This window comes from Balaenoptera physalus (assembly GCF_965194825.1).
Source record: "Balaenoptera physalus genome assembly, chromosome: 5".
Lineage (NCBI taxonomy): Eukaryota > Metazoa > Chordata > Mammalia > Artiodactyla > Balaenopteridae > Balaenoptera > Balaenoptera physalus.
The window spans coordinates 6324240-6348993 of NC_138884.1; the positions used below are offsets into that span (position 1 = coordinate 6324240).

The following is a 24754-nucleotide window of genomic DNA, read 5'->3' on the forward strand; positions in this document are numbered from 1 at the left end:
TTAGTTTAAGGTATACAACATAATGATTTGACATATGCATATATTGCAAAACAATTACCAGTAAAAACTGTAGTTAACATTCATCACCTGACACAGCTACATTTTTCCCTGTGTTGAGAACTTTTAAGATTTACTGTCCTAGTAACCTCCAAATTGTATAGTGCTGTATTGCTAACCGTACTCATTATGTTGCCTGTCGCATCCCCAGGTCTTATTTACCTTACAACTGGAAGTCTGTAGCTTTTGACCTCCTTATCCAAGTCCTCCACCACCCATCCCCTGCCTCTGGCAACCACCAATCTTTTCTCTGTTTCTATGAGTTGGTGTTTTTAGTTTGGTTTGATTTCTTCTATTTTGTAAGTGAGATAGGCAGCAAGATGAACAGGTGAATCCGGATCAAGTACTGGATGCCTGAACAAAACAGAAAAATTAGAACAGTGATGTGCCCTGGGTAGATTTGGATGAAGACATGACTGGGATTCTGCCAGGTTAACATGACAAAGAGAGAAGAACTCGAGAGTACTGTGGGTTCATGGAAAAGTACACAAAATGGAGTGATAATATGTATGGCCAAAAGCATCTAATCTCAATAATGAAGGAAACTGAGGACATGAGGATGTGGAGATACAGCAGAAGAGCAGTAAGGTCCATGAACTGGAGTTTCTAGGTGGATAAATAATTGTTGGAGTTGGGTTAATAGGAGTTATGCATTGGAGAAATGAGAGGGGACTGCTAGATGGAGAGTCACTAACTTGAAGACTGCATTGTGGAGGAGGTACCATTGTTGGTATTGATGATGGTTAGGTGTGACCTTATGTATAGGTGGTTGAGGTGGTGGGAGGATGGCACTGAAGGAGAGGAACTGAACAACCAACAAATTAGTTTATTTTCTGGATAGTGAAACCCTTAAGCATTATGACAACAAAGATCTGAGGTCAGCAGCAACATGAATGGAGCTAGAGATTGTCATACTGAGTGAAGTAAGTCAGACATAGAAGGACAAATATTGTATGATATTGCTTCTATGCGGAATCTAAAAAAAAAAAAGGTACAAATGAACTTATCTACAAAATAGAAACAGACTCACAGACTTCGAGAACGAACTTATGGTTACCAGGGAGGAAGGGTAGGGCTGAGGGAGAGATTGGGAGTTTGGGGTTGACAGGTACACACTGTTATGTATAAAATAGATAACCAACAAGGACCTAATGTATAGCACAGGGAACTCTGCTCAATATTTTGTAATAACCTAAATGGGAAAAGAAATTGAAAAAGAATAGAAAAAATAAATAAAATTTAAAAAAAATCATACTTGAGGAAAAAAATATACTCTACAGGATTAAAAAATAAATAAATTGTGGTATGATTGATATATTAATTTTAGCTGTACAACATAGTGACTTGATATTTTTTAAAAAAAGACCTAGGTCAAAGCCTCAAAGACTAGGATATTTTCAAGAGAAGAACTGGAAAAAGACTGGAATTATCAAAGTGAAGGCAAAAGAGACCTTCCACCTCCAGTCGTGTATGGGGGGCAGTGCCTTTTGCGTGACCCTCAGAGGGAGCAGTGCCTCCAGAGTGGAACAGTTCTCACAAGAAAGCGAGCAGAACTTCAGGAAAGATGTGAGGGACAGAGGGAGTGTGCCAGTAGAGGGCTTGAGGTCCAGAGTACACAGTGAAAGCTTTAGTGAGCGGTGAAACACAGGGTTGGGCTGGAGAACACAAAGAACTGCAAGGGGATCAGTGTCCTGATGGAAAGAGGGCCTGGGAGACTTGGCTTGCTGCGGTGACCTAGATAAATAGGGGTGAAACTTATAATGGGACTCTCTTAAGCAGATTAGAGTGACAATATTCCAAAAAATTAAATTGCTGCTATGAAGAATGAGAAAATATGTCAGTGTTGGAAGAAAATTTATTTGCATTGAAATTACAAACTATATACAAATGGCCATGAATAACTAATGCTGTTAATTAATTCTAAATTGAAAAATAATGTATGCAACCTTTATTAAAAGAATTACAACAGCCTAAAGGTTTCCAACTAAGAATTAAAATTTACTACGTCCAACTGTATCTAAAGATCCAGATTAGAAGGCCAATAACCTTAATAACTCTTTACTATGAAATTCTTAAACTCATTTAAAACCAGACTGTATTGTCTAAGTAACATGCTATTAACTGACTTCCTGAATATGCTCAACGGAATTATTAACTGATATAGTATTTCGAGCTTTGGTGATAATTTTTATTTATTGTTAGAATCAAGGATTTTTCAATGTTTTGGCTCATTTTCTTCAGTTACAATAACACCTTAATATTTAATGAATATTTGAGATTCTAGTCTAGACTAAGAAGAGAGCTCATAATGGGAACTGAGTCACCAGTACAAAAAGCAATGTAACAATAATAACAGTAAAAATGTTAATATCTCAAAGAATGTGTTCTATGTGGGATCCTCTCTGGAACTTAACACAAAAGAGATGCCATCGAATTGTTAGTATGTGGCAGACATACCATTCTGACAGAAAGAAGCGGCTGCTTGTTCCCTCATGAAACCATTACACTGAGTGCAGACCATGAGCCCTTTGCCTGCTTACTTCTTACAAGTTCACTTTCTAGTGGATTTCTAAGCACAGTATGAAAATTCTACCCTAAATAGTTTCCAAAATTCTGAGGAATTCTCTGTTTCATCATTTTGTTTCAAAGTATTTTGTGAAAGAAGTATTGGCAGAGAATACTGTCAAAAGTGAAAAGTGGTTTCTAAAAGGGGTGTATACTTAACCTGAGGATGGAGGCAACCTCAGTTGCTCCGATTATATTTGAACAGGAAAAGTCAAGCTCTGATGGTCCCCTTTTACACTTTGAGCATTTGTCTGTAAAACCTGCCAGCACTTCCAAAATCGATGCCACTGCTGACCACATCCATGTCTCTCCATTGTGTATAATTACAATAGGGAGGTGCTTTCAATTAGCTGTCAACCAACATGTGACCAAGGGAACTTAAACTAATAGAAGATTCATTATTTAATTGTCTCAGGAACTATTTGTATCCTCAGAGGGAAATTAAAGACAAGACAAAACAAAACACCAGACAAAACAACAAGAACAACAAACTACCTCCATACTTTCAAAATACAAAGGGATAAACCTTTAAGTACAGAATTTTCAAAATTGTGATGAGAACTACCTAATATACTATTTATGGTACTAAGTAAGGTGCTTCTTGACTTTCTGAATCTTTGTGTCTTCATGATGATGAACTCACCTAAAACATCCACTCTCATTTACATATCATTTAAGTGATGGCTTCTTTTTATTCTAGAAACTTGAATCCTGTATATAGATCTGTCTAGGCATGTTAATTTACTGAGCTCAGGGAATTTTCTCACTTAAAGCTCTCACTAGATGACACTGTTTTACCACCTAGAAGTGCTTCCAACTGGCTGTATACCAGACTGCCAAAGCTTTTCCTTCCTTTCTAATAGAAGAGTTGTATATTAAAAAAATTTAATCTTCATAGGTTTCAGACTGTGCCAATCTTAAATGAAAAGTGTTAAGTCTTTTACAACTTGAGAGAAAATCTTTTTGGATATATTTGTTTGTTTGCTTGTGAGACATGAAAAGTTTTGTGCCTGCTCTCATGTTCTTAAAATTAATAGTCTAAACAATACTTAGTAATAATTGGTAACACATCACCAATTATTATGCACCATGTACTGTCCTAAGTACTTTACATACATTAAATAATGTAATCCTCACAAGAAAAGTTTAAAAAGGTAATCCAACGTCAGACATCTATTATGTGACAAAGTCTAATTAAGGAGTCTACGTTTTAAACCAGAAGTGTCTGTTACCTGTCATATTCAATAACTACTTGTAGATCAAGATAACTGATTCCAAATGGATTTTCTCCCAACACAAGTATTAAAGTTCAGTGAACCAATTTCTCTACTTTGGTTTTAGCATCAGAAACAAGTTTAAAATCAAATCCCACATCAGTGGCATGTATGTTTTGAAGGGGGGTCAGACTGCCTAGATTCAAATCCCAGCTCTCTCATTTACCAGTGTAAACTTGAACAAATTATTTAACCTTCTAAAGCCTTAAAATGGGGATTTTGATAGTACCTAACTCCAGTAATTATTGAGAGTTTAAATAAAAGTCCTGCAGCACAGTTCATGAGATGTGATTATTATTATTTGAAATACAGTTCAAGCAAAAAGAAATTCTTTCTGTGTTCCCTCCTAGATCAACTGCAAAGGATATTTTTTGAGTACAGAAAGAGACAGTTTGATGATAAAGGTTTATTAATTAAAAGCCATTTAAGTTTTTATGGGCATCTATCTGAAATGATAAATGTAGCTTTTGAGGAGTTGATTTGTAGTATTTAGTTATACCTTGATTTAACAGATTTATTATGCTTTCTTGCAAGGAAAATTAAATCCTTTCATCTGCATATAGTCATGGAAGAAACAGGCATCCACTCTCTTCCAATACAGGGTGAAGACGACAATGTACCAATGGTCTGCCGAGCTCTGTAGATGTTAGCTTTTTCTTCTAACACAGCCACTTACTCCTCGCCTCTCCCAAATATCTCTTTCCGATGTGTTCTCTAATATTTCTGCTTCACCGTGAGTTAACTCTCTAGAATTTTAAATTCTTCTGTAGATATATAATCTATATCCTGGCCTTAACTAGACTCTAAAATGACTACTTTTTCTGTACCCTTTTAAGGCTGCTGAAGCTATTTTTTTCTCTCATGTCTTATGGATCTTAGAATCAGGGTATGGAATCAATGTCCTCCTGTTCAGACTATTTTGCCCTTCTTTTTATACTTAAAAATAAAATATGCTTCTTTGAAACTCAGATTACTCTCTCCCTTTACTTGTGATGAAAACACGACAGACTTCCTGTTTACTACATTTATAAAGTTGCACATATCTGGCTTTCAGCACCCAAATTCCATAACATTTGTTTTTATCCTAGGTTATTTTAAAACTTATCCAACAACCTGCTTTTCTATATTTTGGCATAGGCTCCATCGACCTTTCCCCTCTGCCACACCACAACATTTTCCTCTCCGTATCATGCCCTAAGATTGCAGAAATTGTTCCAACATCCAAATCACTAAATCAGAAATCCTAATCCCCAACAACAACTTTTCCTGATAACTTACCTTTATAGCATCTCCATTGTTGCATAGAATTATCCTTCTGTGGCTTTTCAATCCACTGATTCCTGGACTTCTTTCTCCCTCCATCTTTTCAACATTTTCCTCCATTTCCTCATTTTTTACACTGTTTAGATTTTTGAGGCTTATCAATCATTGTAAACAGTACTTATTCACTTTTGTGTTCCACATATTACTACAGAGAAAATGTCTTTTCTCTAAGATAAACATTTCAATATAGCATTTCCTCTCTGCTCCTAAGAACTTCTTTATCAGCTCTATACCTTCTCTCTCTAGCCCTTTACTTGCTTCTTTCTACTGTATTTTTTCCATTAGTATGCAAATGATATAGAAAAGTATTTTTAAATTTCAGATTTTGTGTACTCATGCACTTTGCAAAATTAATGCCCTATAGAGTATAAAGCAAAAATTTCTCATAAATAGGAAATAACAACAAGAATAGATAAAGAGGGAAACAACACTTGAAATCTTTTATGTATATAGAAAAATATAGAACACTGGAGATTAGCAAGCCTCAGAGAAGTATTGATACAGAATTAATAAGGCATTGGAGAACAAACAAAAATATGCACATACTGGTGGGAAGTTGAAACTTGGAAGAAAGGAATAACACTGGTGATTTTCCTGTCTTTCATTGTTTTTAGCCTGTGGCATGCCCCAGTCTGTCCCACATGGGGAAGCTAAAACTCCAATGGAAAACTTGCAAGCTAATTGGCTTGAAGATTAGAGGACAGACTTTGAAACATCTACAAATTGATGGAAATTGAGATGAAAAATCCTTGGAAGTTCAGAGAAAGCAGGAGAGGCAGAGGCCCAAACTCTATGTATAAACTGCAGTCAATTCTCTGGCTGACTGCTTAACATCTATATATAAGATAAGCTCCAAAAAGCTAGATTGAAACAGAGGGAACTGAATTTCTAGCTGCTACCCACTAACAAGGAGAAAGAATTTTCAGTTTGACTCTCTAGAGTCTATTTATTATATGGATAAATATAATTTTAAGTTTTCTATGATTAGTGTACTTTTAACAAGAAATAATAATTTACTGAAATCAACATTATAATTAGTAAAAAAAATTGAAAAGATCAGATTTAAATGGTAGATTGAATAGATTACACCCACATTTATTTTTCACTTCTTAGTTTTTAAAGACATATACCCAGGAAGATAAGAGAAATATATATAATTCTCATTCTGAAAGTTGTAAAAGAGATGGAGGTGTTGAATTGCACCTACTTGAGAAGACCTGAAGAAGCCAAATATTAAGCCAGCAATAGGAATAGCTGATAAACACTCTGGTGTTTTCACAGTATCCTTGGAAAGCTCAGGCACTGGGAGGATCTCATGCCTCTGGAACTGATTTTGAGGAGAAGGTGCTCAAAATAAGGATTGGATGAAAGCTATTCAGTACATTTCTAGATCTCTTCCTTATCCTCAGAGGAATCTGAAGATTTATCTTTGTTGAATGCAAAACAAAGCTGGGGGAAGGCAGGCACAGATGAGAACCTGGGTACCATACCAGAAACAAGGGAGTAAGAGATCATAAGTATAAGTGAATTGCTAAGACTTCAGGCTCCTTCTGAAACTAGACTTGGGAACACTAGCAGGTCAACATTTTCCCTTTAAGCACAGGGCAGAGGGGATAGCCTTAAAAAAATAAATAAATAACTAAGACACTAATATCCCAGTGAATTTCAAAGCCTACGGTATACTTCAAAGGCAGCAAGTAACTCTCCCACACACCAAATGCACAGAGCTTCCAATTTGCATTTTAGTTACTGCCTGAGCAATCAATCCAATCAAGAAAAACTGAGCACGAATGGAAAGCCTGTAACATGGAAGATAGAAACTAAAGACAAAACAAAACAAAACACACACACACACACACACACACACACACACACACACACAAACCTAGAAGAAAGATAGATTTTTTTTTTTTTTTTGTAAACTGGTGCAGCCACTATGGAGAATAGTATGGAGGTTCCTTAAAAAACTAAAAATAGAGCTACCATATGATCCTGCAATCCCACTCCTGGGTATATATCCAGAAAAGAAGAAAACTCTAATTTGAAAAGATATGTGCACCCCAATGTTCATAGCAGCACTAGTTACAATAGCCAAGACATGAAAGCCACCTAAATGTCCATCAACAGAGGAATGGATAAAGAAGATGTGGTACATATATATAATGGAATGTTACTCAACCATAAAAGAGTAAAATAATGCCATTTGCAGCAACATGGATGGACCCAGAGATTATCATACTAAGTGAAGTAAGTCAGACAAAGAAGAATATCATGTTATCACTTATATGTGGAATCTAAAAAAATGATACAAATGAACTCATTTACTAAACAGAAAAATAACTCATAGACACAGAAATAAAAAAAAAAAAAACAACTTATGGTTACCAAAGGGAAATGGGTGGGAGGGATAAATTAGGAGTTTGGAATTAACCGATACACACTACTATATATAAAACAGATAAACAACAAAGACCTATTGTATAGCACAGGGAATTATATTCAATATCTTGTAATAACCTATAATAGAAAAGAATCTGAAAAAGAATATATATATGTATAAATTACCTAGCTGTACACCTGAAACTAAGACAACATTGTAAATCAACTGTACTTCAATTAAATGAATGAATGAATGAATGAATAAATAATAACTGATGTTCTGAATTTTACTTGAGCTATTTTTTTAGGACTTGGAGTCCTAAGGGATTATGGGTACATTTCTTAGGCAGGGACCTGGGTGGGGGCATGCTTAGGCAGAAACCTAAGGGGAACTTTTGAGTGATTTGAGTTGGCTGGCTTTTTTTAGTTTGGCTTAAGTTGGAAAATTTATATATATGATCTGAACCAACTGTTTGCCAGTGAAATGAGAGACTGAGCCTGCTCAGCTCCAAAGAAAAGGGACACTTCCAGCCACAAGGTATTCTCAAGTAACTGGGGACCCAGTGGAAGTGTCTGAGGATAAATCCTCGTGATCTGTAGTGGTCCCACAGGGAATCCCCCTACAACCATTAGGTAAATTCTGCTTACCAGGGGTACACAATAGGCTGATCACCGAGTAGCTCAGGCACCCACGGCAGTCTGAGACTTTTGGAGGGAGAAACTGAGGCATGTAAGAGAGCTGAACTGACCCAAGGGTAATTCCTTAGGGAGCTAGACTCAGAAGCAACACACATTCAATGATCACACTGCCCTCAGAAAGTTGTTCAGATTACAACGGGATTAGGCTACCAAATTAATAATGGGAAACTGTGTTTCAAATGTCAAACAGCTCCCTGAGAGACAGCTACCCACTGGGACTCTGGCTGGCTTCAGATACAATTGGAAGGAAGCCACTGCTTGCAGGTACTTAACTCTTAAATGGCCCGGATGGAGCTCTTTCAAAACTGTAGAGAAAGCCAGCTTGATCAAACCTCTTCTCAAAGTTCTGACCCTGAGAGAACAAAGGCATTCCTAGGAGAAAGCTTGAAATTATAACTCTTATCATATCCTTGAAAAGGAAAGACAGTCCACATCTCCTGAGACTGCGGCCTTGGCTCCAGGAGCAGAACCTAAAACTAAAAAAAAGAAAAAAAAAAAAAAAGGTGGGGGAATGCCTTTTTAAATTCAAGCAGGAAAACTATGAGATCTCTGTCTATGTCTATCTGGATGTATGTATGTCTCTGTGTACATTATAAATATGACATGTCTCTACATCCAGATGGCATTGTCAAAATTAATTTGTAAAAGCTCTACTTAATTGACTTAAAAGTAAGCGCTTCCAAATCAAATATATCAAAGTGTAACTTTAGCCCAATTTTAAAAGAATTACATGATCTAAGAGTAAACATTAATGAATAAAAATGTTTAAAGCAATGGTTTAATTAACATAGACAGGACTTTAGAGCCATTAACATTAATTATAATACTTTTATTGTACCTAAGTGTACTGAAAGTCAATAAGCTCATGCTATCTCTGTTATAAAATTTGTCAACAAGATAATTAACTTGGTATGACGATATTTTCATAAGTAATGAAATAGAGATAAATGGGATAAAAGGTTTTGGATGAATTCTTTAAGAATAATTATGTTTTATAATAAGTCTACCTAAAAACAGTTTCTCCAGATTTTTGGTAACTTGAAACTTTAGAGTTCTGCCAAGTTAAGTTAAATAATGAAAATTCATTGAATGTCTAGGTCATTTTTAATAAGATAAAATACTCAAACATTAATTGGTAATGAATATCTATGTTTACCTAATTTTGACCTCTTATTACAGAGACTAAATCTGTTTGAGAATATTAATAAGTATATTCAGTGCCTTATTGAAAGATTATGTTATGAAATGACATATATTTCTAGAAATTATTTTCTTAAAAGGAGCTGAGTTAAGAGTTTTATGCATGGTCATGATCGACTAAGATTAGACTGAATTTAATTAAATGGATGAATTTTAATATGAACAGTGAAATGGTACAAAACTAGAATTTGGTTTTGTTCTCTGTTAAAGGACAAAGTTTTCCTGAAATATTGATCTACTTTTGATAACAGATGGTGAAGTTTCTTTACCACCATCTAATTAACCTACTGTAACTTTCTGCATTTGCCTTTTAAATCTTTTATTGTCACTTTGGTTAAGTGAATAGGTGTTATTTCACAGTGACTTATGAGCCTACTTAGACGAAAGTTTACAACCTTTTGATATCTTTGACAAAATTACTCAAATCAAATTCTGAATGAAGTTCTTTTGGGAGCTAGCTTTGGAATGCTTCAAAAGGCCCTTGAATATCTCAAAGAGAGATTTTAAACTACTTGGGTATATTTGGTATGCTAAATTACATGGGAAATATTGTCAAATGATTAATGATAAACCTTAGGTTATATTGTATGGATAAAAATTATTAATATAAATATTCTAGACATTATAACAAGTTCCTAAAATTTGAACTGCTTTGGTGTGTTGTCAGTCATAATTCTAGTTATTATCTTAAAATGTTGAATATCACATAAATAGACAAATTTCCTTGACAACTGCATTGTAATCAGGTCTTTTACCATGGTTTTAAGTCTTTTGTCACTTATAGGTAGTTACTGTCTTTTTACAAAAATGCCTGTAAATGATTTGCTTTTATGCTGCAAAACTAAATTACACTCGGTAGCAAAAGGACTTCCACTTTGTATGAGGTATATTTCAGCAATGGCTCTCTTTTGTAAGGCTACTGAAGGAATAAAAATACAGTCTTATTTAACTATTTATGTTTCACACTCACTTTAGTCTCTTCTAAACTCTCACCACACTCAGAACTATTCTGTAAGCTGACTAAAGTTTTTTCAAGTATTGGTGCTTTATGCATTAATATTACATTGGTTCAATGTAATAAACTTAACCCTGCAACTTCGCTTCCAGTGACACAGGAAGAAAACAACCATGAAAACAACTTAGTTAACAAGCATTTTGTTAACTAAGTATCTTCTTGCTTCCAGGAATGATTTACAAGAAGGTCCTGCTGATAATGCTTGATCTATTTTAACTTACAGACGAGTCCTACTTAAGGGATGAGCAGGGACATTATCAAGCTGGATATGCAATAATGCACACACTGACATAACTTAAGCCTCTTACTTACCAGAAACAAAATCAAATCAGCACAGCCAGCCAAGTTAATTGCCTTAACCTGAGCTTGTCAACCAGCTAAAGACCAGGTAACATGTCTCTTGAGTGTCACACAACTTTGAAATGCTATGAAAACAATAAAGTTTCAACCCAATGGAAAACAGATAGCAGAGCTATTAATTGTTATACAACTGTCAAAACAGTTAGCAGTTATTAAAACACCAAGGCATTCCAAATCTGACACTATAAATGCTAAAGGAAATCAGCTTGCAGATGCTGCAGTCTAACAGGCAGCTTTAAATACTCATTCTGTCCTGCCTCAAGAATGTCCAATGCTCTCTGTTAACCCTGCTAGACCAGCAAAACATTTCATTCTACATGCTCAAGAAGTAACCAACAAAGAAGATAAACAAAAGGGGAATTTTGGAGGTGCTGGCAAGATGGCGGAGGAGTAAGACGCGGAGATCACCTTCCTCCCTACAAACACATCAGAAATACATCTACACGTGGAACTGCTCCTACAGAACACCCACTGAACGCTGGCAGAAGACCTCAGACCTCCCAAAAGGCAAGAAACTCCCCACGTACCTGGGTAGGGCAGAAGAAAAAAGAAATAACACAGTCAAAAGAATAGGGACGGGACCTGTGCCAGCGGGAGGGAGCCGTGAAGGAGGAAAGCTGTCCACACACTAGGAAACCCCTTCGCGGGCGGAGACTGCGGGTGGCGGAGGGGGGAGCTTCGGAGCCGCGGAGGAGAGCGCAGCCACAGGGGTGCGGAGGGCAAAGCGGAGAGATTCCCGCATGGAGGAGCGGCGCCGAGCAGCACTCAGCAGCCCAAGAGGCTTGTCTGCTCAGCTGCCGCGGCAGGCGGGGCTGGGAGCTGAGGCTCGGGCTTCAGTCGGATCGCAGGGAGAGGACTGGGGTTGGTGGCGTGAGCAGAGCCTGAAGGGGTTAGTGCGCCACGGCGAGCCGGGAGGGAGTCCGGGAAAAGGTCTGCAGCTGCCGAACAGGCAAGAGACTTTTTCTTACCTCTTTGTTTCCTGGTGCGCGAGGAGAGGGGATTCAGAGCGCCGCCTAAACGAGCTCCAGAGACAGGCGCGAGCCGCGACCATCAGCGCGGACCCCAGAGACGGGCCTGAGACGCTAAGGCTGCTGCTGCCGCCACCAAGAAGCCTGTGTGCGAGCGCAGGTCACTCTCCACACCGCCCCTCCCGGGAGCCGGTGCAGCCCGCCACGGCCAGGCTCCCGTGATCCGGGGACAACTTCCCCGGGAGAACGCACGGCGCGCCTCGGGCTGCTGCAACGTCACGACGCCTCTGACGCCGCAGGCTCGCCCCGCCTCCTCCGTACCCCTCCCTCCCCCCGCCTGAGTGAGCCAGAGACCCCGAAGCAGCTGCCCCTTTAACCACGTCCTGTCTGAGCGAAGAACAGATGCCCTCAGGCGACCTACACGCAGAGGCGGGTCCAAATCCAAAGCTGAAACCTGGGAGCTGTATGAACAAAGAAGAGAAAGGGAAATCTCTCCCAACAGCCTCAGGAGCAGCGGATTAAAGCTCCACAAACAACTTGATGTGCCTGCACCTGTGGAATACCTGAATAGACAACGAATCATCCCAAATTCAGGAAGGAGACTTTGGGAGCAGGATATATTAATTTTACCCCTTTTCCTCTTTTTGTGAGTGTATATGTGTATGCTTCTGGGTGAGAGTTTGTCTGTATACTATGCTTTCACCATTTGTCCTAGGGTTCACTCCATCCTTTTTTTTTTTTTTTTTTTTTTACTTAAAACATTTTTTTTTTCTGCAAAATTTTTTCTTTATACTTTATTCCTTATTTTTTATTTTGAAAAATTAAAAAAAAATTTTTTCTTAATAAATTTTTGTCTTAATTTTTTTCTTATTTTTATTATAAAAAATTTAAAATTTTATTTTAAAAAATTAAAAAAAAATTTTTCTTAATAATTTTTTCTTATTTTTTAATATAATAGCTTTATTTTATTTTATTTTTATCCTCTTTCTTTCTTTCTTTCTTTCTATTTTTTCGCCCTTTTATTCTGAGCCATGTGGATGAAAGGCTCTTGGTAATCCAGCCAGGCATCAGGGCTGTGCCTCTGAGGTGGGAGAGCCAACTTCAGGACACTGGTCCACAAGAGACCTCCCAGGTACACGTAATACCAAATGGCAAACATCTCTCAGAGATCTCCATCTCAACATCAACACCCAGCTTCACTCAACAACCAGCAAGCTGCAGTGCTGGACACCCTATGCCAAACAACTAGCAAGACAGGAACACAGCCCCATCCATTAGCAGAGAGGCTGCCTAAAATCATAATAAGGCCACAGACACCCCAAAACACACCACCAGACATGGACATACCCACCAGAAAGACAAGATCCAGCCTCATCCACCAGAACACAGGCACTAGTCCCCTCCACCAGGAAGCCTACACAACCCACTGAACCAACCTTAGCCACTGGGGACAGATACCAAAAACAACGGGAAATACGAACCTGCAGCCTGTGAAAAGGAGACCCCAAACACAGTAAGATAAGCAAAATGAGAAGACAGAAAAACACACAGCAGGTGAAGGAGCAGGGTCAAAACACACCAGACCTAACAAATGAAGAGGAAATAGGCAGTCTACCAGAAAAAGACTTCAGTATAATGATAATAAAGACTGAACCAGGAAGAAATAGAAAATATGAACAGACCAATCACAAGCACTGAAATTGAAACTGTGATTAAAAAACTTCCAACAAACAAAAGCCCAGGACCAGATGGCTTCACAGGCGAATTCTATCAAACATTTAGAGAAGTGGTAACACCTATCCTTCTCAAACTCTTCCAAAACATTGCAGAGGGAGGAACACTCCCCAACACATTCTACGAGGCCACCATCACCCTGATACCAAAACCAGACAAAGATGTCACAAAGAAAGAAAACTACAGGCCAATATCACTGATGAACATAGATGCAAAAATCCTCAACAAAATACTAGCAAACAGAATCCAACAGCACATTAAAAGGATCATACACCATGATCAAGTAGGGTTTATTCCCGGAATGCAAGTATTCTTCAATATACGCAAATCAATCAACGTGATACATCATATTAACAAATTGAAGGAGAAAAACCATATGATCATCTCAATAGATGCAGAGAAAGCTTTCGACAAAATTCAACACCCATTTATGATAAAAGCCCTGCAGAAAGTAGGCATAGAGGGAACTTTCCTCAACATAATAAAGGCCATATATGACAAACCCACAGCCAACATTGTCCTCAATGGTGAAAAGCTGAAACCATTTCCACTAAGATTAGGAACAAGACAAGGTTGCCCACTCTCACCACTATTATTCAACATAGTTTTGGAGGTGTTAGCCACAGCAATCAGAGAAGAAAAAGAAATAAAAGGAATCCAAATCGGAAAAGAAGAAGTAAAGCTGTCACTGTTTGCAGATGACATGATACTATACATAGAGAATCCTAAAGATGCTACCAGAAAACTACTAGAGCTAATCAATGAATCTGGTAAAGTAGCAGGATACAAAATTAATGCACAGAAATCTCTTGCATTCTTATATACTAATGATGAAAAATCTGAAAGTGAAATTAAGAAAACACTCCCGTTTACCATTGCAACAAAAAGAATAAAATATCTAGGAATAAACCTACCTAAGGAGACAAAAGACCTGTATGCAGAAAATTATAGGACACTGATGAAAGAAATTAAAGATGATACAAATAGCTGGAGAGATATACCATATTCTTGGATTGGAAGAATCAACATTGTGAAAATGACTCTACTACCCAAAGCAATCTACAGATTCAATGCAATCCCTATCAAACTACTACTGGCATTTTTCACAGAACTAGAACAAAAAATTTCACAATTTGTATGGAGACACAAAAGACCCCGAATAGCCAAAGCAATCTTGAGAATGAAGAATGGAGCTGGAGGAATCAGGCTCCCTGACTTCAGACTATATTACAAAGCTACAGTAATCAAGACCGTTTGATACTGGCACAAAAACAGAAATATAGATCAATGGAACAGGATAGAAAGCCCAGAGATAAACCCACGCACATATGGTCACCTTATCTTCGATAAAGGAGGCAAGCATATACAGTGGAGAAAAGACAGCCTCTTCAATAAGTGGTGCTGGGAAAATTGGACAGGTACATGTAAAAGTATGAAATTAGAACACTCCCTGACACCATACACAAAAATAAACTCAAAATGGATTAAAGACCTAAGTGTAAGGCCAGACACTATCAAACTCTTAGAGGAAAACCTAGGCAGAACACTCTATGACATAAATCACAGCAAGATCCTTTTTGACCCAGCTCCTAGAGAAATGGAAATAAAAACACAAATAAACAAATGCGACCTAATGAAACTTAAAAGCTTTTGCACAGCAAAGGAAACCATAAACAAGACCAAAAGGCAACCCTCAGAATGGGAGAAAATATTTGCAAATGGAGCAACTGACAAAGGATTAATCTCCAAGATTTACAAGCAGCTCATGCCGCTCAATAACAAAAAAACAATCAACCCAACCCAAAAATGGGCAGAAGACCTAAATAGACATTTCTCCAAAGAAGATATACAGATGGCCAACAGACACATGAGAGAATGCTCAACATCATTAATCATTAGAGAAATGCAAATCAAAACTACAATGAGGTATCATCTCACACCGGTCAGAATGGCCATCATCAAAAAATCTAGAAACAATAAATGCTGGAGAGGGTGTGGAGAAAACGGAACACTCTTGCACTGTTGGTGGGAATGTAAATTGATAGAGCCACTATGGAGAACAGTATGGAGGTTCCTTAAAAAACTAAAAATAGAACTACCATACGACCCAGCAATCCCACTACTGGGCATATACCCTGAGAAAACCATAATTCAAAAAGAGTCATATACCAAAATGTTCATTGCAGCTCTATTTACAATAGCCAGGACATGGAAGAAACCTAAGTGTCCATCATCGGATGAATGGATAAAGAAGATGTGGCACATATATACAATGGAATATTACTCAGCCATAAAAAGAAATGAAATGTAGGTATTTGTGGCGAGGTTGATGGACCTAGAATCTGTCATACAGAGTGAAGTAAGTCAGAAAGAGAAAAACAAATACAGTATGCTAACACATATATATGGAATCTAAGGAAAAAAAAAAAAAAAAGGCCATGAAGAACCTAGTGACAAGACGGGAATAAAGACACAGACCTACTAGAGAATGGACTTGAGGATATGGGGAGTGGGAGGGGTGAGATGTGACAGGGTGAGAGAGTGTCATGGACATATATACACTACCAAATGTAAAATAGATAGCCAGTGGGAAGCAGCCGCATAGCACAGGGAGATCAGCTCGGTGATTTGTGACCACCTAGAGGGGTGGGATAGGGAGGGTGGGAGGGAGGGAGATGCAAGAGGAAAGAGATATGGGAACATATGTATATGTATAACTGATTCACTTTGTTATAAAGCAGAAACTAACACACCATTGTAAAGCAATTATACTTCAATAAAGATGTTTAAAATAATTAAAAAAATAAAAATAAAGGATACAAAGCAAAAAAAAAAAAGTGGATAAATAATCCAATTGACATTATTTAAAGAAGACATAAAAATCACAACAAGCACATGAAAAGAAGTCCAGCACCGTTAATCATTAGGAAATACAAATCAAAACCACAATGAGATACCACTTGTTAGCCACTAGGATGGCTGTAACAAAAATGACAGACAATATCAAGTGCCAACAAGGATGTGGAGACTTTGGAATACTTACCCCTCCTTTGTATCCATCCTTTGTGGGAATTTAACATGATATAGTCATCTGGGAGAACAGCTTGTCAGTTCCCAAAATGTTAAACATACAGTGACCATAAGACCAAGCAATACTTAGATATATACCCAAAAGAAATAAAAACACATTTGTACACAAATGTTCCTAATAGCATTTTGCCATAGCTAAAAAGTGGAAATAAGCCAAATCCCCACCAACAGATGGATAAGCAAAGTGTGATGTATCCATGTAGTGGAACATTATTTAATATTAAAAATGAAGTGTTGATACATGCTACAACATGGATCAACCTTTAAATATTATGCTAAGGGAAAGAAGTTAGTCATAAAGAACACATATTGTAGGATTCTATTTATATGAAAGGTCCAAAATAGGCAAATCTGTAGAAAAAGCAATTATTTTATTGATTGCTAGGGCACAAAGGGTTGTGTGGGGCAGGGAATGGAGAGTGACAGCAAATGTGTATGAGGTATCTTTCTGGGGTGATGGAAATGTAAAATCATGGTACTGATTGCACAACTCTCTAAATATACTGACAACCAATAAATTGTGCACTTGTGTGTGAAATATATCTCAATAAAGGTGTTAAAAATCAATCTAATTTGGCACATGAAAAAAAATAAAAGGAGAAAAGTCAAATGCCCATATCTAGGAATCCAGGAAAGATTTGATAACATTTAATTACCATGCATTAAAAAAAATTCTTAGCAAACTAAAAATGGAAATAATGACTACAAAATGCCTACAGTAATCATCGCACTTAACTGTGAAATATAGAAGTTTTCCCCTTTATTTTGGGGATGAGATAAGAATATTCTCTTCATCAATTAGATTCAACATTGTTTCAGAGTTTTTAATACATGCAGTGAGGTCAGAGATGGAAATAAATGACAAAAAGTCAAGTAAAGAAGTAATAAAATAATCACTGCTTGTGTTTGATATCATCTTACCTTTAGAAAATCCAAAGGAATCTGTGGGAAAACTATTAAAGCAAAATCTCTGGATACAAAATTATGATACAAGGTAAATATATAAAAATAAATGAATTTCTTCATTCCAGCAACAAACAAGTACAACAGGAAATTCATAAAACTGCCCTTTCAGTAGCATCAAAACATCAAATACATAAGAATAAAACTAATGAAAATATTCAAGGCTTCTACATTGAAGACTGCAAAGCATTGGTGAGAAAATTTAAATAATCTAAATATGTAGAAGGATTATACCATATTCATGAATCAGAAAGTTCAATATTATGGATAACTCTCCTCGAATTTTTCTATGGATTCAATGCAAAATAGATAAAGAAATCATACAAATCAAAAGTAAAAAAGCAGAAACCTCATTAGAAAAATGAAAACCAGAATGTGCTGGATCTTTCCAATAATGTATATCCAAATGCATAACAAACAACTGAAAAGTTGCTCACCTTCATTAGACTTAAGAGAAATAAAAAATAAACCACAATAAAATACCACTACATGACTCTCCATAAGAAAATGGCTAAAGTTAAAAATAAGCATGTAATAGACCAAAGTGTTGCAAGGATCAGACCTATCTGATACTCTGCTAGAGAGAGTATGACTGCTCTGGCCATCTGTTTAGCAAAGTCTAATGAAGAGTCACATGTGTACTTTATTACCCAGTAATTCTATTTCTAGTGTACAGCCAACTGAAATGCATTTACACATTCAGCAGATACTCAGTGCTAGACTAGACTTTTTATAGCAGAACTGCACATAATAATGCCAAGTTTTAAACTTCGCAAATGTCCAACAACACAGAATATATATGTAAATGGTGACATGTTCACATATTGCAATGTGATACAGCAAGAAAAATTGTTATACTACAATTTCCTACATCAATATGGATGAACCTCATAACTGAAATGTTGAATAATGAAGGCCAGGCACAAAGAGACCATATTGCATTTATATACAGTTCAAAAATATCTGAAACTACTCTTTGGTTTTAGAAGTTCTCACAGCGGTGACTCTTTTGGGGAGAAAAGAAACAGGAAGGAAGTACTTCTAGGGAGATGAGAACATAGTTTATTGTTCTAGTTGTGATTACATGTCTAAGTAGAGTCTTAAAAATTGATCAAGCTATACACTTTATTTGTATGCTTTTTTCTATGCAAGCTATTCCTTAATAAATAATTCACAAAACAATCATGGCACTATGAGTGAACATATATTCAGTTTTAAAAAATAAAAATATTGTGGTGTACCTGGAACATGGCAAAAATATTCTGAAAAGAATGCATAACCAGACCATACTGCATAATCAAAACTAGAAGAATCTAGCAATAAAAAAAGGAAAAAGTTTTTATCAAGTTCACTTGTCTATACTTTCAAAAATCTGATCCATAATGTTATTTAAAACTCAAGATAACAGATTATTCTATTTTAGAACATCTTTTCCTTTTCATGAATTCTCAAAGATGCTCCACACTGAATAATATCTGTAAATTATTCCAGTACTCTGTAATACGAACTGAACAAGACTTGAACATGAATTAATGTTTAAAAGCAACTGTGCGCTTTCCTAATGATTCTTCACCTTTCAGACAGCAGTTCCCTCTTTGAATTCTTTGTACTATATTTCCAGGTTTGAAGATAGATTCTCATGTATTTGGAAGATGGAAACAAAATAAGGGTGGACCTTTTTTATCTTCAGCCTTGTTTTAAATCAGTGGATTGACATATTCCTAGTTGTTCATTCTAACATTAAAGATATGTTTTTAATTGAGGCAAGTATTTTTTCTTTGAGTTTCAGGTTATTTTATCAGTTAAGGATTTTATTGTGACAGAATCTTAGGTTTATGATCCTGCTGTTTACTTTCTTTTAATGTTCTTTTTTTTAATTGAAGTGTAGTTTATTTACAATGTTGTGGGGTTTTCTTATACATCTTTATTGGAGTATAATTGCTTCACAATGTTGTGTTAGTTTATGTTGTACAACAAAGTGTATCAGCCATATGCATACCTATATCCCCATATCCCCTCTCTCTTGCGTCTCCCTCCCACCCTCCCTATCCCACCCCTCTAGGTGGTCACAAAGCACCGAGCTGATCTCCCTGTGCTATGCAGCGGCTTCCCACCAGCTATCTATTTTACGTTTGGTAGTATATATATATCAATGCTACTCTCACTTCGCCCCAGCTTTCCCTTCCCCTCTCCCATGTCCTTAAGTCCATTCTCTATGTCTGTGTCTTTATTCCTGCCCTGCCACTAGGTTCATCAGTACCATTTTTTTTTAGATTCCATATATATGTGTTAGCATAGTATTATAGCTTCTTGAATGAAACAATTTAATTTTTCATTTAAAAGAAAAGTATGTTAAGATTTTTAGTATAATGGTTACCATATAACAAAAATTTCTGAAATTTAGGAATAAAAATGATTGCAATAAAAGCACATCAACGAATATTTCTGATGGAAGAAACAGTCTCTGCTGGGCATACAGGTAAAGCAATAGAATTTGATGATTGCAATCAGATAATTTGCCAATCAATAAAAAGATCCTACACACTAGCTCAGGACCCCCATGAAAATTTATTTTGCTAGATATATACAAAGAAAACATTGTCTTTAAATTCTTACACTCAAGCTTACTCCTGGTATAAAGATTATAGAAGCTTTTGTTCTGATGATCACAGACTATAGTGTAATATCAAGGTACTCAGAACTACCCTTTTTGTGCCAAGCACTTCAAGCTATTGGTTTCTTTTCTCTTTCTTAAACTTTAGAAGGACTAGTAATCATTGACTGTCATATTAATAGCAAGATACCCAACAAGCTGAGCAAATTTATTCTCAAATGTATTATTTGTTGTCCCACTAAACTAATCAACTTATGGTATCAAAGTTATTTTGGTAATTCATATGGATCTCACTAAAATAACTTCAGATGCCACAACCAGAGACTTCTGAATTTGTTTCTTTAACGTCAGAATAAGTATGTATTCCTTGAAGAAAATGAGTGAACTACTGATTGTGCTTCATCTTCTTTCTAAATACATGAGAACATCTTGTTTAACCAGTCTCTATTTGACATCTATTGTCATGTCAAGTATATTGTTACTACTACTCATATTTTTTGCAGTTTGTCCATCACAGCTTTTCTCAGTCGCAATACTGTCCCTATCTGTTTACTCTGACCGTTTTCTGTGCTTTACCACAGTAGTATTCCTTGTATCTGCCGCTTTTCCTATCAGTTCATCTCCTCTTTCCAGGAACAAATGCCATTCTTAGTCCACAGATGGGAATGCTAAGATACCAGTGGTACGGTGGGAGGGTTTTTTGTTTCTGTCGTGGTGGCTGTTGCTTTTTACTTGTAGCGAGAGGTTCAAATGGATCTGCTTCAGGGTGTCACAGGGTTTCTCCCGTGACGCACATATGCTTGGAAACCAGAAGTTAAGTGGGTGAAGTCTGGGAATGGATCAGACCAAGGTGAGCAGCCTGTATTTGACAGCCTATTGTGTGTTTTGCTTATATTGTTATTTCATTCTCATAGGAAACAACCTGTTACAAGGAGCTGAATAGTTTGCAGTCATTGTCTCCTTCTATCTATCTCCTTATTTCAGAAATTAAATTCTCTTATACATTTAAAATTGTAGTGTGAGATAAAAAGTGAAATATGAGCCATTAAGGCATTATATACGCTGGTATTATAATAAATCACCCCTTCTTACTCTAACAGTAAATGTACTTTCAAACCACCTAATTTAAAGATACATTTTGCTAAGAAGGAGGCTTTGAAACATGTTGTGGTTTTTGTCATAGTACTGCCATATAGCTTACCTAAAAGCAGCATTGATGAATATTCATTCAAATAAATTAATATGTATTTTTTAAAATAGGGCAGCAAGTTCAACGTGTGCATGAATGGAATACTCTACATAAAGTGAACCAATGTAAATTTGGGTACAAATAGTCATTGAGAAGCTTCTTGCTCTTGATTCTTCAAATTATATACAAATTTTTAAATTTCAGCCTTATACACACACATTCTATATATGTATTTCCATATTTATATTTTCAAATATATTATATATATTTCCATATATTATATATATACATAGATATACAAAATTATAAATTTCATAGAAAAATAATTGGAAAAATTTCCTAACTTATCAAGTTTGTTTCACTTTGAAAAATCACTAAAATCAGAAAGTTAAAAGCTTTGCCATAAAAGATGAAAATCCAAACAAGGCTCTGTTTCTCTTGGCTTCATGGTTGTTTTGTTTTAGTATGTCAAATTCTCTTCCAATATTAAAAACACCTGTTTAAAAGGTTGGCAAAATATCTATTTAGCTCTAATTGATTAATGGCATTTACTTCTTACTGAAACCATTAACAGTTTCATGAATGAGAGAATTAGCCTTGTTTCAGATTGCATCCTAAAGAACCATTTAATCAGAATGAATGGTCCTCACATTACCTAGTACATAGACATTTAGCTCTGAAAAAGCAGTATTAATCTTGAACATCTTTGATGAGAGACGTTCATCCTATTAAAGTATCTATTTTTGATATACAAGCTATTTCAAAGAGACCAGAGATATTGCACTGTTCAAGACTTATGTTCACCCATACTACTGTAATTATTTATAACTGAAGCTTACTACATCTTTTAGTTTAAGTATATCTGGTGCTCGGAAGATTGTTGACAGAAGTTTTCACACAACATGAGATTTGTATTTCAGTTAAAACCTTCATGTAGACACTTCTATAGCATACAAGGTACCACGAAATCCAATTAAAATGAAGCCTTCTCAAACCCAAAGCTTTGAAATGTGGGACTTGCTTATACATTAGTGAGTTTCATAATATTGTCCCAATAACTGCCTATCAACTGTGCAGACTGAAAACAGTTCAGTGTAACTGAAATCTCTGTCAGGAGAGATGAATTGACCGCCTGCTCTAACAGCCACTGGCTGTTTTCTTCTGTAGTCAATGCCAACCAACCCTAAACTCTTAAAATGCTTAAGGAGGCCACAGTTGTCTGATGCTTCCTATTGTTAAGGTTATAATTCATCCTGAAATATTGTATACAGAAGAAGCCTTTTCAACTAAACTATTTCCTGGGCATTTTGCTTGAATACAGTAATCTTTCTAAAACTGATGATTTAAAGCCATTGTTTACCCAAGCCATGATGGTGATGCCATGTCTTTTTTTGTCTGGGTGAAGAAGCAGTTTGTAATGAGTTCAAGACTGTCCTCTCCTTGGAGAATGTCACCAGGACAAGGATGCCCCTATGCCCTTATATACCTTTTGAAGTTAATAAATATAAGTATGTTTCCCGATGATAGAAAATAAAAGTTTTATTCTGGTCTTTTATCAGTAAAGTAGATAAAATGATAAAATATAAAATATACTTTAATAAAGTTAAGGGCTTCATTTTTGCAGCATTTCTTTAACTTACTTGATTATGAGACTAATTTGGGCTTTTGTTTAGAGTCCAAATCCCTCCATCCTTCAGAGTCTGGGAAATGGTCTAGTAATTTGTATTTTTCATAAATACCATCAGGGGTTTGGGGAGAAATTCTGTACTAAGGGATATATAAGCTTCAAAGTCTTAGTTAAAATATGCCAAAAACCAAGCTGGAGCCCTGGTACAACTCAGGTAAATTGAATCATTAATACATGAGATCCTTGGAGCCTAGTTTGAAGATTATCACTACAAGCCAAGAACCTGAGGCACAAGTCCTGGGGTGAGAGCAGAGGTACTTAAATCACTTACTTTTCCGCTCTCAAAATAGTTCTCAGTTTAACTGAGATCTTTAAAATCCTGATGGCCATAACACAGACCAATTAAATCAGCATATCTGGAGGTGGTACCCAAGCATCAGAAGTCTTGAAAGCTCCCCACGTGATTCTAATGTGCAGCCGAGGTTGACAACTCCTGTCTAAAGGCTGGATGGTGAGAGCTGCATTCGATGTGAATGAAGTTCACCTTCAATGTCTGACCTCATGCAGATAGAACAAAGCTAGTAAACCCCACTTTTATTTCTGGATCATTGCACGAACCTACAAACCCCACAGTTAGAAGTAAATGAATTTCAGTAAGCACATATTTTTCCATATTGATTTTATATCTAAATATCTGTCTAAACACTTTTAATTCAAATATTTTTTTCTGTATATAATGTTGGGTTTTCTTTGTAGATGAGCATATTATCTGCAAATAACAAGAATATAGTTTCTCCCTTTCAAATAGTTATTATTTTTATTTATTTATTTGGCTTTACTATGGGCATAGCTATGAACTTCCAGCTCAGTATTGTCTGGAAACAGTGATATTAACTATGCTCACCTAGTTCTTGATTTTAAAGGGACCACTTATGATGCTTCAAATCAAGATTAAGGATTTTGGTAGATTCACTTTATCAAATTAATGTCCTTCTATTCCTAATTTGCCAAGAAATTGTAATCATCTACTGAGATGCTTATACTTACATGCTGTTGATAGCCATTACATCATTGTTTTCCATCTCCTTAATTTATGCTTTGAATTTACTCTCATTATTCTCCACATTAAATTTATTCTTTTATTATTTTCCCAACTAATGCAGTTGAAATTTTAATTTATTAAATATTAGTTTTCCTATTTATTTATTGTAAACATGTTTGACTATGAAATTTCCTTAATGTGATAATATCCCATGTTTTTATACTAATGTTTGAATTTTCATTTAGTTATATTTATTCAACCCATGAATAATTTAAAATGGGCTTAAAAATGCAAACATGTATTTTTAGCTTTTCTCTCTTTTTTTGAGTTTTAATTTTCATTAAGGAAAATTTCAAATACATAATAAGTAGAGAAATGGTGAACCCCTATGTACCCATCCCTGAGCTTAAACAGCTAATAATTCATGGCCAATCTTACTTTACTATACGTACACCCAACCACTTCCTCCCTAACCTAACACATATGGATTATTTTAAAACAAAAGCATGTATCATAACTTCTAATATGTAAATGCTTCAGATAAGCATACTTTTCTTTAAACATAAAAATAATGCACTATCACAATTAAAAGTTAGCAATAATTGCCTAATGTTATCAAATATTCAGTTACTATTCAAATTTCCCTGATTTTATT

The 24754-nt window shown here is 36.0% G+C and overlaps 1 long non-coding RNA gene across 1 annotated transcript in view; it reads left to right on the forward strand.

The window, feature by feature from the left end:
• The window catches only part of LOC309660858, a 57015-nt gene that overhangs the window by 22719 nt on the left and 9542 nt on the right, over positions 1-24754 (forward strand). The gene's annotated exons all lie outside the window — the stretch shown is intronic.